This window comes from Apteryx rowi, unplaced genomic scaffold (assembly GCF_003343035.1).
Source record: "Apteryx rowi isolate R43461 unplaced genomic scaffold, aptRow1 scaffold_625, whole genome shotgun sequence".
Taxonomy (NCBI): Eukaryota; Metazoa; Chordata; class Aves; order Apterygiformes; family Apterygidae; genus Apteryx; species Apteryx rowi.
The window spans coordinates 77,719-91,044 of record NW_020450900.1 but is presented as its reverse complement, the minus strand read 5'-3'; the positions used below and the strand labels follow the sequence as shown (position 1 = coordinate 91,044).

At 42.4% G+C, this 13,326-nt stretch overlaps 1 protein-coding gene across 3 annotated transcripts in view; it reads left to right on the top strand.

Moving 5' to 3' along the window:
- Positions 1–11,232, top strand: part of CASP3 (caspase 3) — a 31,618-nt gene extending 20,386 nt beyond the window's left edge. Inside the window, exons 8-10 of one of the 3 annotated variants that reach the window (XR_003256382.1) lie at positions 2,994–3,111; positions 7,833–8,060; positions 11,049–11,232. The gene's annotated coding sequence lies outside the window, so the exon portion shown is untranslated. The remainder of the gene's footprint in view (positions 1–2,993; positions 3,112–7,832; positions 8,061–11,048) is intronic. The other 2 variants (XR_003256380.1, XR_003256381.1) reach the window with 2 other exon arrangements.
- Positions 11,233–13,326: the final 2,094 nt, after the last annotated feature.

Sequence of the window (13,326 nt, the reverse complement as noted above, 5' to 3'; positions counted from 1 at the left end):
GTGTCCTGCCTGTGAGGACATAGAGGCCCAAGTCAAAGATCACTCTCAGGTTATGGGCCTGAGTGACAGGATGGAGCATGACCCATAGTGATAAAGAAAGGAAGCGGCAGGAAGAAGAGATGAGGGAGAATATTTTAGCAACATCAAGTTTTTGCTGACAAGAGGAATTACTGGAGAGACCACCTGTCTGTAGTTTGACAGAAGAGTTACATCTGGAATTGACAGTGGATCTGTGAGTTAGCAGCATTATGGGATGCAGTCAAATTTGTCTGTGGATGAAGGAATCCTGAGATAAGGTGTATAAGGACAGGAGGAGAAGATAAGCACAGAGCCTTGCTTATTCACTGCTGAAAGCTGGAGGATTTGTGAGGAGGTTGCTCATCTGTGTAATTCACGGATGATAGAATTTTGCTGAAAGAAGCAGCAAAAAAAGTTATGAAAGATTAAAATGAACACTCTGAGAAATGCTAGAAAATGCACGTTTTTCTCTACCTTACTTCAAAACAAAGTAATAGTTATCAGCCTTGTTCTGATGACTGAAGTGTATAGAGGGTAAGTGAAGTATGTCTTTCTACTGACAGCTAAGTGCATTCACAACAGAAGTCACAACAACAAATTTCATAGATGCCAACTTCTAAAAAGAATTTTTTAATCAATAGATTATTCCCATGCAGCCATTCTTCAAAAAATCTATTTGGGGTCGTGCTTCTGTGGCTGAGTTTCAAGATTCCCTGATGTGAATATTTACAACTCAATGTTACCAAGTTGTAACATTGTGGAAATCAAAAGATAAAACAGACCAGAAACCAAAGAGACTGTTTTTTGTTTCCAAGCTCTCTGCAGAGTGAGAAATCAGATACTCTTTACTGACATAAAACATAGCACTTAAATTATTAAAAATAATGCTTCTATGAACAAGGAAACTTCTGAAGTCTAATTTCCTGTGGCTTTATGCTTCCTGTTTATGTTCCTTTTATGCCATGCGTAATAAGGGTAAGCTCTGATCAGAGCTTTCTCTGCACTCTGAAGTCCTGCCCACCTTCTGGCTAAACTTGCCGGTGTCCACAGCCTAAGTTGGGCTTCCATTGCAACCTCTTTCTCAGTGCAGGAGCTAATCTGTGTGCGTCTCCTTGATATGCGACTGAAATTAGCCAGCAGATTAAAAATCTGTTGGGGATGTTGAGGGAAAGTGAAAAGGGGAATTGATTGAAAACATAGTGCATTCCCACAAGCCTCATTTCCTTTGGAAAGCTGACTGAAAAACAAAATGAAACCAAAATACAAACCATTATCAAAACAAACTGCTCCTGTGCACGCTTCTCCAGAAAGAGGATGACAGTAACGGCAGTCATGGGTGATTTATTCTTGCACTGCTTATCATGCAAGGTCTCCAGTACTCTAGAGATTAACATGGTGTTGGAACATATATGCAACAGAACAGTGGAATGAAAATATGACCTTCTAGGATTCATTGTTTTAATGTCTGAGATGATGATTTAAAACAAAATACACCAAACCTACATTTCACGTGATTTATAATAAACCTATGAAACCAACTGTTTTTCTTTTGAAATCTAGCATTTAGGTTACAAGTATGAAGAACTGAGGAGTGACAGATTTATCTCACTCACTGGTATCACTCTGGATTTAATCTGATATAACTGAAATCCAAATCAGTTATAATCAGACCTGCAGTTGAATCATGATACTAGATTGTGCATTTTGTGTACCACAAAGCCATTGTGGTATCAAGCTCAAGCTGGAAAATAAGATTCTAATGTGGACCAGGCATTTTTTTCAGGTGCCAGAACATATCTGCAGGTATTAGCATTGAACAACAACATATTTCTGTGCTGCAGAAGATTGGAGCAAAAAGTCACTGAACTCTGGAAGTCAACTCAAGGGTTTGTTTTGAAGTAGTGTAACATTAAAGAGGCAAATTTCTTCTATCCCAAGCTTCTTGTTTTGACTAACATCCTGATTTCTACATAACTGGAAGAGATAATGTATCTGCAGTAGAGTTCACCATTTACCTCCTTTCTAAAACAGAGGATCATTTGTTTTGCCGCCTCGCAAAATGTTGCAAAACACGCCAAATACTGATTGCAGGCATAAGTAAACATTATTACAGGTGCTGCCCATTTCCAGGCTGCTTTTACTTGAAGACTTTGAAGCTTATATGAAGGACAGTTGTATGGTCACAGCAAAATTTATACAGCAGAGCTCACCGAGAGCCCTTGGTAATGTTAATAGGAAAATGGAAAACAGATCTAATGAGATTAGAAACTCAAAGATTAAAGTGTGATTCTGAGAAAAAAAAATGTCAAGGAGGATTTAGCTCACAGTTTTCAATAAACATGGTTTTATAAGGCAGGCAATGTTACTGGCCTCACTGGGACTGCACTGATGAGCAGAGAGAGCAGATTGTACTTGTATATCTCCATTTACTGCTGAGATGCATGGAAGTGTGTAAGGACTCACTGTGGTCTAGGGGCTTAATTATCAGCCACAATTAATTGGCTTTGGCTTGCTAAAATCAAGAGAGCTGTGTCAGGTCGGGTTTGCTGCGGGTTGAGACTCAGTTGTCCCCAGTTATTATGTGCTGACTGTGGAGCCAAGGAGCCCTCCAGCCCTTGCCCAACTCAGCCCTGGACGTTTGCAGGCATCTCCGTGCTGGCCTTCGCGCTCACCGTGCATGCCCCCATGCTGGTGGGCGCTGGTGGGGCCGTACGGATGTGATGCCACACTGTCTCCCCTTTGCGATTGCTACCAGTGAGGCAAAAACAACATTGAAAAATAGAGGAAGAGATTTAGATCACACTTCCAAAGGCGAGGGGCTGGTATGGGGATGAAGATACATATTTACGGTGTTACTGTGGTTCACATGGTTGTTTATATAAACACAGAGTAATAAAGATGGTCCGTGGATAAAAGGAGCCCTATGGTGATGGACACTCTAATCCCCCTTCAAATATGTGGCTTTTGTCCCTTAGATATTTCCTTCAAGTCAGCATAACAAACAGCAACCTTGCACATGAGCAACAGCAGCTTCATTCTGGTGGGAAGTAAGAGATGAAAACCAACCATTCAATGCCAGACTTGTAAAGCAAGGTAATATCTTTCATTGAAACGACTAATAAAGCTGGGAAAATGGACACTTTTGAGCACCCTCTCTCCTTTTCCCTTTCTCATGTTCTGACTACAAGAACCCAAAGACTATGACTTGGGGGAAAAAAAATAGTGCATCTTGATCTTCTTTTTCATTAATATTCCTTTAGCTATTCTGTCAGGTCAAGGGACAAAAGAGCTAAGTGAAGCTGAAGTACTTTACTGCATGTGAGTGAATGAATGGGCCACGAGGCCAAATCAAAAGTCTTTCTCAGAGCTTCCCTCTTCATTCTTTCCCCTGAGCACCTGAGACTGTTTCACACTACAGCATTTGGCTTTGGCCCAGAGACAAGGGGAGAAGCAGAGCGGAGACAAGAGAAAGGTTGCCAGTTTTTGCCTGCATGAGAAGCAGTGCAACTCGCCTAGACAGGCTGAGATACACCCTGATGGTCACCGGCCATCTCAGGAGGCCTCCAACACAGGAGGTCCACCTTGTCAGCCAGCCTGGTCAGGCATCCTCGGAGAGCTGAGCTCCCCTGAGTGCACCCCTGGGGGAGGACAGGTCGTAAATACAGGTGTTAAGGACATGCTTCCTGCAGTACCTTTGAGAAGTGGGAGATGGTGCTGCTGAGAGGGCTGGGTCCTAAAAATTGAACTGCTTTGGACAACAGGCTGTACATTTCTTATCAATAGTAACTGAGGACAGATGAAGTATGTGCAGATCACCTGAAACACTCCTTTTCACTCATGAAATTCCCCAGGTTGCAGAAAGAATAATGCCATTCTAATAATGTTCCAAAAAGCACAGTTGACACCTTTTACTCACATTTTAAAGGATGAGAAATTATTTCTGGAAGAAGGTGGAGTGCAATATGGCAGGGTGTACGTGTAGAATATTACATTTGAGGTGAAAACTTTAAATACTTAATTGGAACAAAGAGGGGAAGCCTGTATGAGCAACACTAGCAGATCTGCTAATAGCTTTTGTGTAAATGTTATTTGCAAGTATTCCACGAACTATTTACCATTGGTTATGTGCATTAAATGTTTGCTTGACAAGAAATGATACACTACTTCCTCTTTGAAGCTGACTGGGAACTATTAACACCTGCTTATCAGGCATTTACATATCTAGCCCAAGGTGTAATTCTATAATGCTTTCCAAAAGACAGAACTCTTGACTCTTCAGCCAGCTACACTCCAAAAGTGAAATGGTGGTGCAGGAGAAAAAGAAATGTAATGAAATTATACATAATTACTTTTCCTCCAGCTCTCTTATATATGGAACAGGTGACTCAGCATTCCCATAAAACCACTTTACTCAGAAAGGAGGAGCTCTGCCTTGAACTGGCAGCTGTCTGCCCTTGCCTTTGCTGTTGATATCTGCATACTATAACTTTCCTTCGGGGCTGGCTGTTGCTTATCAGTGCAATAACAGACATACCTGTGGAGTATTCCTTTCTTCTTTCATTAGCAGAAGGGTTTGACACCACACATTTAATTATTTAAAGCAAGGTGCAAATAGGCAAATAATAACCACAAACATCTGAGCTGGGCTCTTCTAAACAGTCCCACTAACTTACTTTACTATTGAAGTCCAGGGCAGTTCATAGGCTCAGCTACTGTGCCATGTCTTACAGAGCCAAGGAAGCAAACCTGGCACTGCCTTCTCTTAGCTTTAAATGGGGTAAGTAGTTACTTCTGGGTTTTTGCTGTTTATTTCTCTGAGATACCTGAAAGTACAAGTACAAATATAATGTGATATTGGAGAAGTGCTGTATAGAACATAGAAGAGTGATGGGGAAACCTAATGTTGGGCATTTAAGGCTGGGAAGACCACTTACATTCCCTGAGTTTGAGCTGGCACTTAATCCACTCGGCAGTATCGCCCTTCCACAGAATAAGGTTGATGGATCGCATGATTATTTTCAAATCTGGGCATTTTAGTTCTGCCTGTTTAAAACTCCCCTGCACTGTAATGTTTTTTATCTGTCTGCTTCTCTCTCATCTGTACTTGGTAAGTCAACAGGTAAAGTGCATTGGGAGCCCTACTTCTGCATTGCATTTCACTAATTATATAACCCATTCAAAATACTGCTCCTATTCATTTTTTCTATTAATAGCCAACAGTCTTCCACCTCCCTCCCCTCCCACAAGCTCTTTCTTTTAAAGTGATAAAGTAACCTAATCCAGGGTTTTGGGATCCCTTACCCAGGGTTTTGGGACCCCTATAAATAATTATACAGTGCCTTTCCAGCTGCATTACAGCAGCACTCTCCAAAGTGATTTCCCAGTAAGTATGGCACGTGAGTACCCCAGTAATGATGGCAAATTCTGGGAACAGATGACTTCAAATTAATGTTGGCTTCTACGGCTCCATGAAAGGATTCTTGTTTGGCCTCTGACACTGATATCTGTTTGCTCTTGTATCCTGCCTCTGAAATAGTCTGTCCTCGGTTATGCCGGTTTAGCAAATCTGAGAACGGGGCAACGGTCAGAATGACAGAAATGACTTGTCAAAAGAGAAGTGTAGCGAGATGGGCTTCAGAGAGATGAGTCATACACTCCAGAAACAGCTCACCAAACCCAGCTGTTACATTTCAGAAAATGAGCTTACTGGACCCTACAGGCTGGCAACAAAGGTGCAGTAAATGAGCTCAGCCTTCGTTATTTCAGTGCAGCTCAGGAGTTGCATGTGCTTTTGCTTTAGGCCTGGATATGCCATCTTGTCTATGGAAAGACAAATCAGTGACAAAGGACTGGCAGTTCTGTGCGCGGAGACCATCTAGAGGCACTCTGGAGCTTGGTGTGGCCAGTCCAAACACATGCGGGCAGTCAGAAGATGGGACTCTTTATATTAAAAATACTCTGCTGTTAATAATTAAACACTGATTAGAAAATTCAAAATAGCCAAAGTTTTAAAGAGGGCTCTGACTTTGAAATAGATTTGTAACTTGCAGTGACCATTACAACTTAAGATAGAAGAGCCTTAAACTAAACATTTATAATTGTCTCACATTCTGCTATCATCCAGGCTATGTTGTAGTATGAGATGGAGATCTCACTGAAGAGGGAAGGCTCAAACTATATTTAAGTAGCCACACAGAAATGTAGTGTCAGAGCCTGTTGCTGGCATGGACCGGCCAGGCGGGTGCCTAGAGCATTGCTGTTTCACCAGCAGAAGAAGACAGTGGCACGGGACGGCTGATCAGAAACCCTTGCTTATTTACGCTTTTTCTGTTGCTGCCATCCCAGAAGGGGTTTGCAAGATGGCTGTTTCACAGCACCCCTTGCCTTTTCTCCCAGGGCAGCGATTACAGATCCAACCTGCTGAAGCCTCCCCTGGTCCTGGTCCCCCATCTGCCCCCTGCCACCCCACTCCTGCCACAGGCATCGCTGCTGGCTCCAGCCCCTTCCATGAGGCCCCAGAGGCTCTCCAACTCCCTTTCCCTCCTTCCTTTCCTTCACCACAGCCCCCAAATCCCACTGATATGTCTCTCCCTTAACATGGCCTCCCCCCCCCTAGAAATCCTGCAGAAACCCAAACCCACTCACCTTACTGTTCTGCAACCTGCCTATTTCCACCCAAACCCCTGTCCCAGGTTTCTTCTGGGATTGTCTGTGCAAAATTCTTTTTTTTTTTTTTTACACACCTGGGAAGCCTTCAGCTGCTTCAGCATAGTGCCTGCTTCTTGCTCCTCTGGCACAGAGCAAGCATGACAAAGTGGCACCTGTATCCCCAAAGGGAGCCCATAAATGGGCCAAAAAGAAGGCTTAAATTGCTTCTTTCCGCACTGTGGAGTAAGTAAGGGCACAGTGATGGTCTGTCCCCCGCAAAGGCTGCGGGCTGAGGGAGGCAGGGGTGAGACACCAGGAGACACCTGCATGGTGCTCAGCCTAAGTGGGTGCATTTGTCTGACTCCATTCAGGGCAGCCCTTAGTGCCTGCTAAGTGACACCCAAGGGAGCCTGAGGAAGGTCCTACAGACCACTTGGCTCCCTCAGTCCCTCTGTTATTCTGTTCAGGACGGGAAGAAAACACTTCCTAGCACCACATGGAACCTTTTCCCCTCCAAAGCCATTGATTTTGGCAGGATTGGCTGAACAGTATTATCTGCTTCAGATGATGATTGATGAGAGAATATGTCCAGTGAGCTCTTCTGCGACAAGCGTCCTTGAAAAGGCATTTTTTATCCAAAAATCCTTTAAAAACAGACAGTGAAAAGAGAAGAAAGCCCCTCCCTCTCAAATAAAAAGGAGAAATATGACCTGATTTTAATAACAAATAAGTTTTGAATTCATTAAATCAAAGCCTGTGTTTACACATGATGTGAGGCAAAGCTCTTAATACCTCATTATTTTCTAGAAGAAAAGAATTTGTTCTGCTTTGTCAAGCTGATAGAAGATATATCACTTATCTTTTTATTCTACCTCAATTTCACTGGAAAAGCTGCCATGAAAGCTTCCATTTTGGTGAAATGCTCTATTAAAGAATGGGTAAGAAAGATCAATTTCAGGTAGGACCTGCTGAAGCGATCTGGCTCTAGTCCATGTTTTCTCTGCCAAGCTCTGCTTCAGCCCTGAAATGTTAAGATGCTGTACATGTTTTTGAAAGACTGCTTCCCCCCCTGAAAATTGCTGTAAGGAACAACAGACTTGAATAACTAATAATGTCTCACAATACTGGTATTAAGCAAATTCCTTTTTTCCTCTCTTTTCTCACAGCTCTTAAAGAAAATGATAAGAAACAGCACACAGTAGCTGATTTGGCAGAATGATGGAACTGAAGTACTGCAGCAAAATATAAGCAGTGACAAGTAAAATGAAAAGAAAACCTAGCCACCGATGGTATCTTTCTATGTCATATATACTGGCTCAGAAGACAGACTCTTCCCTTACCTGTCTTCCTGCTCAGCAGCATCTGGGCACAGCCAGACCAATGCTATCCAGAAGGTAAAAATTACTTAACACCAAAGATATTTGTTGAGGGTTATTACTTTGTCTCTTGGCACTTCCTGACAAAATTCCTCAACATCTAGATAAAGTGGCACCTTAATGGGGGCACTTAGCTTTGAAAGTGTGGGATGCTTTGAGATGCAATGGGAAAGTTTTATTCTCGCACCGGTCAGTTTTTTGGTTATTAGGTGTAGGTGTTGGCACATTGCAAGAATTGTACTCACTGCTGGCTGGAGAAGACACTGTACAGAGATCTGTTTAAAGTGTGTTTAAAGTGTTAATTAAAAAAAAAAATCTTATTCAGAACACTTTCTTTAAATAATTCAGAAATTCGTGTTCTGAGTTCACTCTGAAACATCCTTTCACAATACTAAAATAGCAAATAGATTTTTCCATCCTGGAACAGTTTTCTGTAATTATTACCAATAAAAACAAAACAACCCTCCCACTCTCTAAATTCTTAGCAATCAGAAGATCAGCACAGCTGAAAAATATAAGAACTAAGAAATACTCTATAATTTAAATACCCTTTTAAGACTCTCAGGGGCAGCTTTCCTCACTGGCATAATCTAACTGAAGACAAAGGAATTATCTTGTGGATGAATTTGCTCAGAAATGCATTAAGGAAACTCAGTGTTCACTGCTGTGAATAGTAGGGGGGTGGTGATGCTGGCATACAGCATTGCTGCTGTCAATGGGATCTGCTGCTGCTTCTGCAGCCATGGAGCCAGGTGTTTGTCCCCTTAGTTTACATGATCCAGGTCCCACCAGGAACGGGCAGGTGACCACAGCTCAGTTGAAGTGCCTGTGGAAGCAGCCTGAGCAAGCTAAACGCCACTCCGCAACTGTTCGAGTGGGAAATGAAAGGAAGAGAGAGCACGAAAAGGTTGAGTGAAGGATGAGGCAAAACACAGGCAACCAGAGGCATGCTCCTTGCCATGTGCACGCACAACTTCAGTGGGTGAAGAGTCCCTCTGAATCCGAGGAGTTGTGCCTGTGCTTACATTTAAGCAGATACTCAAGTATTTTTGCTCAACCAGGAATTAAGTGAGTTACACCTTTTTCCCCACAAATGTTGGGCTAAGGAAGAAAAGACTCCAGATGTATCTCCAGCGCTCTGCTACATACTCCAGACAATTCCCAATGCCTGCTGAGGTGCCGGTGCCCCTTCCAGTGCTGTGGCCACGATCGCCAGAAACTCCTCTGGGAACACGCTGTTGACCCTGTCCTTCTGTTCCTGATGAAACTTAATTTTGTTCCTCTAAAGTATACAGATGCTTTAAATTCTTAACCACAACCAGAAATTCAGTGTTTGGTTTGGGGGCTGGGTTTTTTTGGTTATAAGTAAGGCTCCATTACTAACTAGTATCTAAAAACATCAGTTTTACAGATTACATCAGTGTCAGGATGTTTCTTACAGGACAAACTAAAATTGCTAAGAAATTTCACTGTGCATCACAATTAAAAATGGGTGTAGGCATGGTACTACTCATGAAGACATGGGTAATAGTATTAAAATAATAACTATAGGAATCTTGCAACTGACTTCTTTTTTTGATAAACACTTGCCCAAAATGAAAATTACAAACATGGTTTCTGCTGTAGAACTTTCCTACTTCAACATATCAGAAAAAAAAAAAACAGGTCAGCTGTAGGTGAGTACATCAGCTTGGGACTCAACTCAGAGAGAAAATTCAGCCGCTTATCTTCAATTCTGTAGGTAAAAAGTGACTATAACAGGGAATCTTAAGAACTGAAATAATGAGGGTATAGTCAGCACCATGCAAAGATGGTGTGAAGCCCCACAAAAAATGAAATCTCCTTAAATATTGTTACACTCTAAAAATAAGCTGGATGGCTTTTTATACCTTCTGGAACTTTAAGGACTCACATTTTCAGGTTTTTCTCACAGAAATTAAGGCCAGGACAAAATCGTTAATCTTTTTAGAATGAAAGCCAGGACGCAAATGGAATCACTTGATGCCAGTAGCTAGATCCCTAAGGAAGATGATTAATAGCGTAAGCTGCAAACTTCGGCAACTCTGCAGAGAAAAAGCCCTGGATATTTGACACTTCTTGGTTAAAATTTTATGATTTCAAAGTTGCCAGATCTTACTGAAACAGCAAAGTCATTAAAGGTAACAGTCTTTTTTTGGATGGAATGAATCACTGCTGAAAGTTAAGTTTAAAAAAACTGAAGCTGTCAATTCCTATTACCTTTCAAAATCATAAAAGGATCACAACAGAAGATTTAACCTCTAGTATATCCTGTGAACTTCTGATGATAGATGACAATAGAGATAAATGTCTTTGTTAAGGTCTTGAATGAGCCCCATCTAGATCAAATGAAGTCAGTAGGAAGAAATGGAGAGAAAGAGCTACAAATTCTGTTAAACGGTTTGGTTAGTGTTTCTCAGGTGGCCCAGCTGTGTTTTATATGACCAAACCCAATTAACGTCATTCACACTCTTGCTGATCTGTGCATAAGCAGTCTTCTGAGTGTGTTATTAAATTATTAATATGATTGTAATCATTTTCCCCACAGTTATCTCCTGATACACAAATTATGATCTTTTATAACTAGCTCGTTCTGTAAACAAATTAAAAGCATACACTAGAAACGACAACAGCCACCCAATATTGCATAAGATACCCCGAGCTGCTGTTCCTTTGGTTAAGTGGGAATCATTTGAGCAACACTGGGCAACTCCCACGTCCTGAGTAACATGGAAGCATTCACAGTTAGGCCTTTTTCAATACTTAGAACAATGTAGTTGAACAAAAAATTGTATTAAGTCATTCCTGCCAAACTGACATTTGCTGTAAACCCATAAAGACTCTTGCAAGTCGCAGGGTAACATGGGCTATAAGCAAAGCTAAGGATGCCTTTGCCACATCAGTAATCCATTTGTCTTCCCTCTGGCCCCTAAGACTCAAAGCCCGCATTTTCAGGAAAACATTTTGTTAACTACCATATGTTTTCAGTGCCCTGATTTACCAACAAGTTTGAAAAGACATGGAAGGCTGCTCCCATTTCCTGGATGCCAATATATGACTATACAACAACAGCCACAGGGGGCTTGCTCAGAGACCTACGTAGCCTGCTGCGACTGCTGGCCCAGGCCTACAACAGGATATAACAATGCGGCAAGGACAGACTGACACATCCCAGAACAGCTTCTAGCCTCTGGACGTTGATTGCTCGAGGCACTGCTTTATGCAGAGTTGGTGTCTTTACTTTTAATAGCACTCAATGTTTTTTTCTTCTGTGAATGTGTCCGGTTGCTTTTTGATCCTATGTAAACTTTCGGCATCTTAAAGCAGGTAGTGCCACTGTTTAAATACCTGCTGTGTGAAGAAACACCTCCTTCTGTCTGCTTTCAACCTGCCACCTGCTAGTTTCACTTGAGTCTCTCTAGTTCTTATATTAGAAACGAAAGCAAATAATCCATCCCTATTCTTCTCTAGTCATGATCGCCTAGGCCTCTATCATATTCTCTTGGTTATCATTTTTGTACTGTTATCACTTTTATAGCCTAAAAAATCCTGATCTATGCAATTACTCCTAGCATGGAAGCCATTGCATGTTTCTGGTTATCCTTGCTGCTTTTCTCTGAATCTTTGCTATTTCTATTATACCTTTTGGGGAGTGGAGGGCTGGCACCATCAGATGCAGGCACGCTGCAGACCCCTGCACGCTCCCTGTCGCTCTCCGTCCTGATGTTTCCTAACGTTCTGTTTAGCTCTGTGGCAGTTTCTGAGTGCCAAATTGATGCTTCTATACAGTGTTATGACTGCAAGACCTTATTTCTGAGTAGTAACAGGTTGGTAAGAAACAYCTCACTTCAAATCACTTTACTGCTCTCTAATCACATTTGGCACACTCAGTAACTGTCTCCAACCTGGTCAGGGAGTCAGTAATATCATCTTAATATGATCATTTTCATATTTAGACTGTAAGTCCATAAAAAGTCTGTTTTAGCCACTAAGAGTTAGCTGATTTGAGGGTTTCTTTTAGCAGGCCCTGTACAGCACCGTTCCCTTCAGACATGGCCCAGTCTGCCTCTCCTATGCATACTGTGTCCTGGTATAGCTGTGTTCTGCTGATTATGTCCTTTCCAAGTACATCTGTTATGTCAACATCCTAATTTAAAGCTGGGCATCCCAAGCCCTTCATCTTACTGTTTATTCGGTACTATTTTTTCTGACAGTTTTTCACCATTCTTTATTCGACTCTTGCCAACGTTTGCCGTGTCCTTTATCTGAGGACATTGAATTCCTGTGATTTCACCACCAAGGGATGCACGCTCCCAAGTCCTGTGCTCTTCCAAAACCAGTGGCAGACAAGGGGGGCCCTCCTCTGCCAGCTCCCCGGGTGAGGGGCTTCTCTCTCTCCGGGCTGGGACTCGGCTTGCTTTGCTCCTGGTTTTATACCAATGGCTAGCCACATGCCCCCTAATTGGGATACTCATGTTCATCAGCTATGTGAATTTTTAAAGGTTGGCTGGCAGCGTGAGTATATGTGTGTATGTACATACACATCTATGTGTAATGTATGCAAGAGACGTGTATCCCTCTCTGTATCTACATATATGACTTTCTGTAATGAGTGAATTGCATAGCTCCCACAGTCCCTAGTGCTTGTGGCCTCTTCCTTCATCACTTTTGGGTAAGGCTAGAAACGATGCATGCAACCTCTCCTCGGTCAGGTTTATACTCTGCAGTTTGCAAATAGATTAACTAAGTTCTGCAAACTACCTTTTGTCTCGGCATACACTCTACAATCAAAGACACTCTACAAAACCTGCTGAAATCCAAGAGCTTTCTCTTGAATTAATGCTGCCTGAGACTAGCTGCGTCCAAAAGACTGGATCTGAAATTGTTCAAGCTGCAGGACTGTGACATATGCCCTTTTTTTTAAGGCAATGGGAATCCCGCCATGCTTGTTTACCCCACAGAGTTATCCCTACCTTAACAGGAGGGGGGAACTGAGGCAGGGAGAGGCTGGATCGGTGTTGGAGCAGCTGAGCTGAGGTAGGGGGTAAAAAGTTTGCTGGCAGGTGAGGAAGTGAAGCCCTGCTCTGGATCCCAAGGCAACGACTCCCTCCCTTCCCCATGACTCCTTACTGCCCAAGAAGGTCGCTCCCCAAGAGGACTGCTGTTGCCATCCAAGACGGCCCAAGCGCATCGACGGGGGCTTATATTTAAAAATAAATGAAATAAATAAAAATAAATAAATAAAAATCACCTGCTGCTGGGGGGG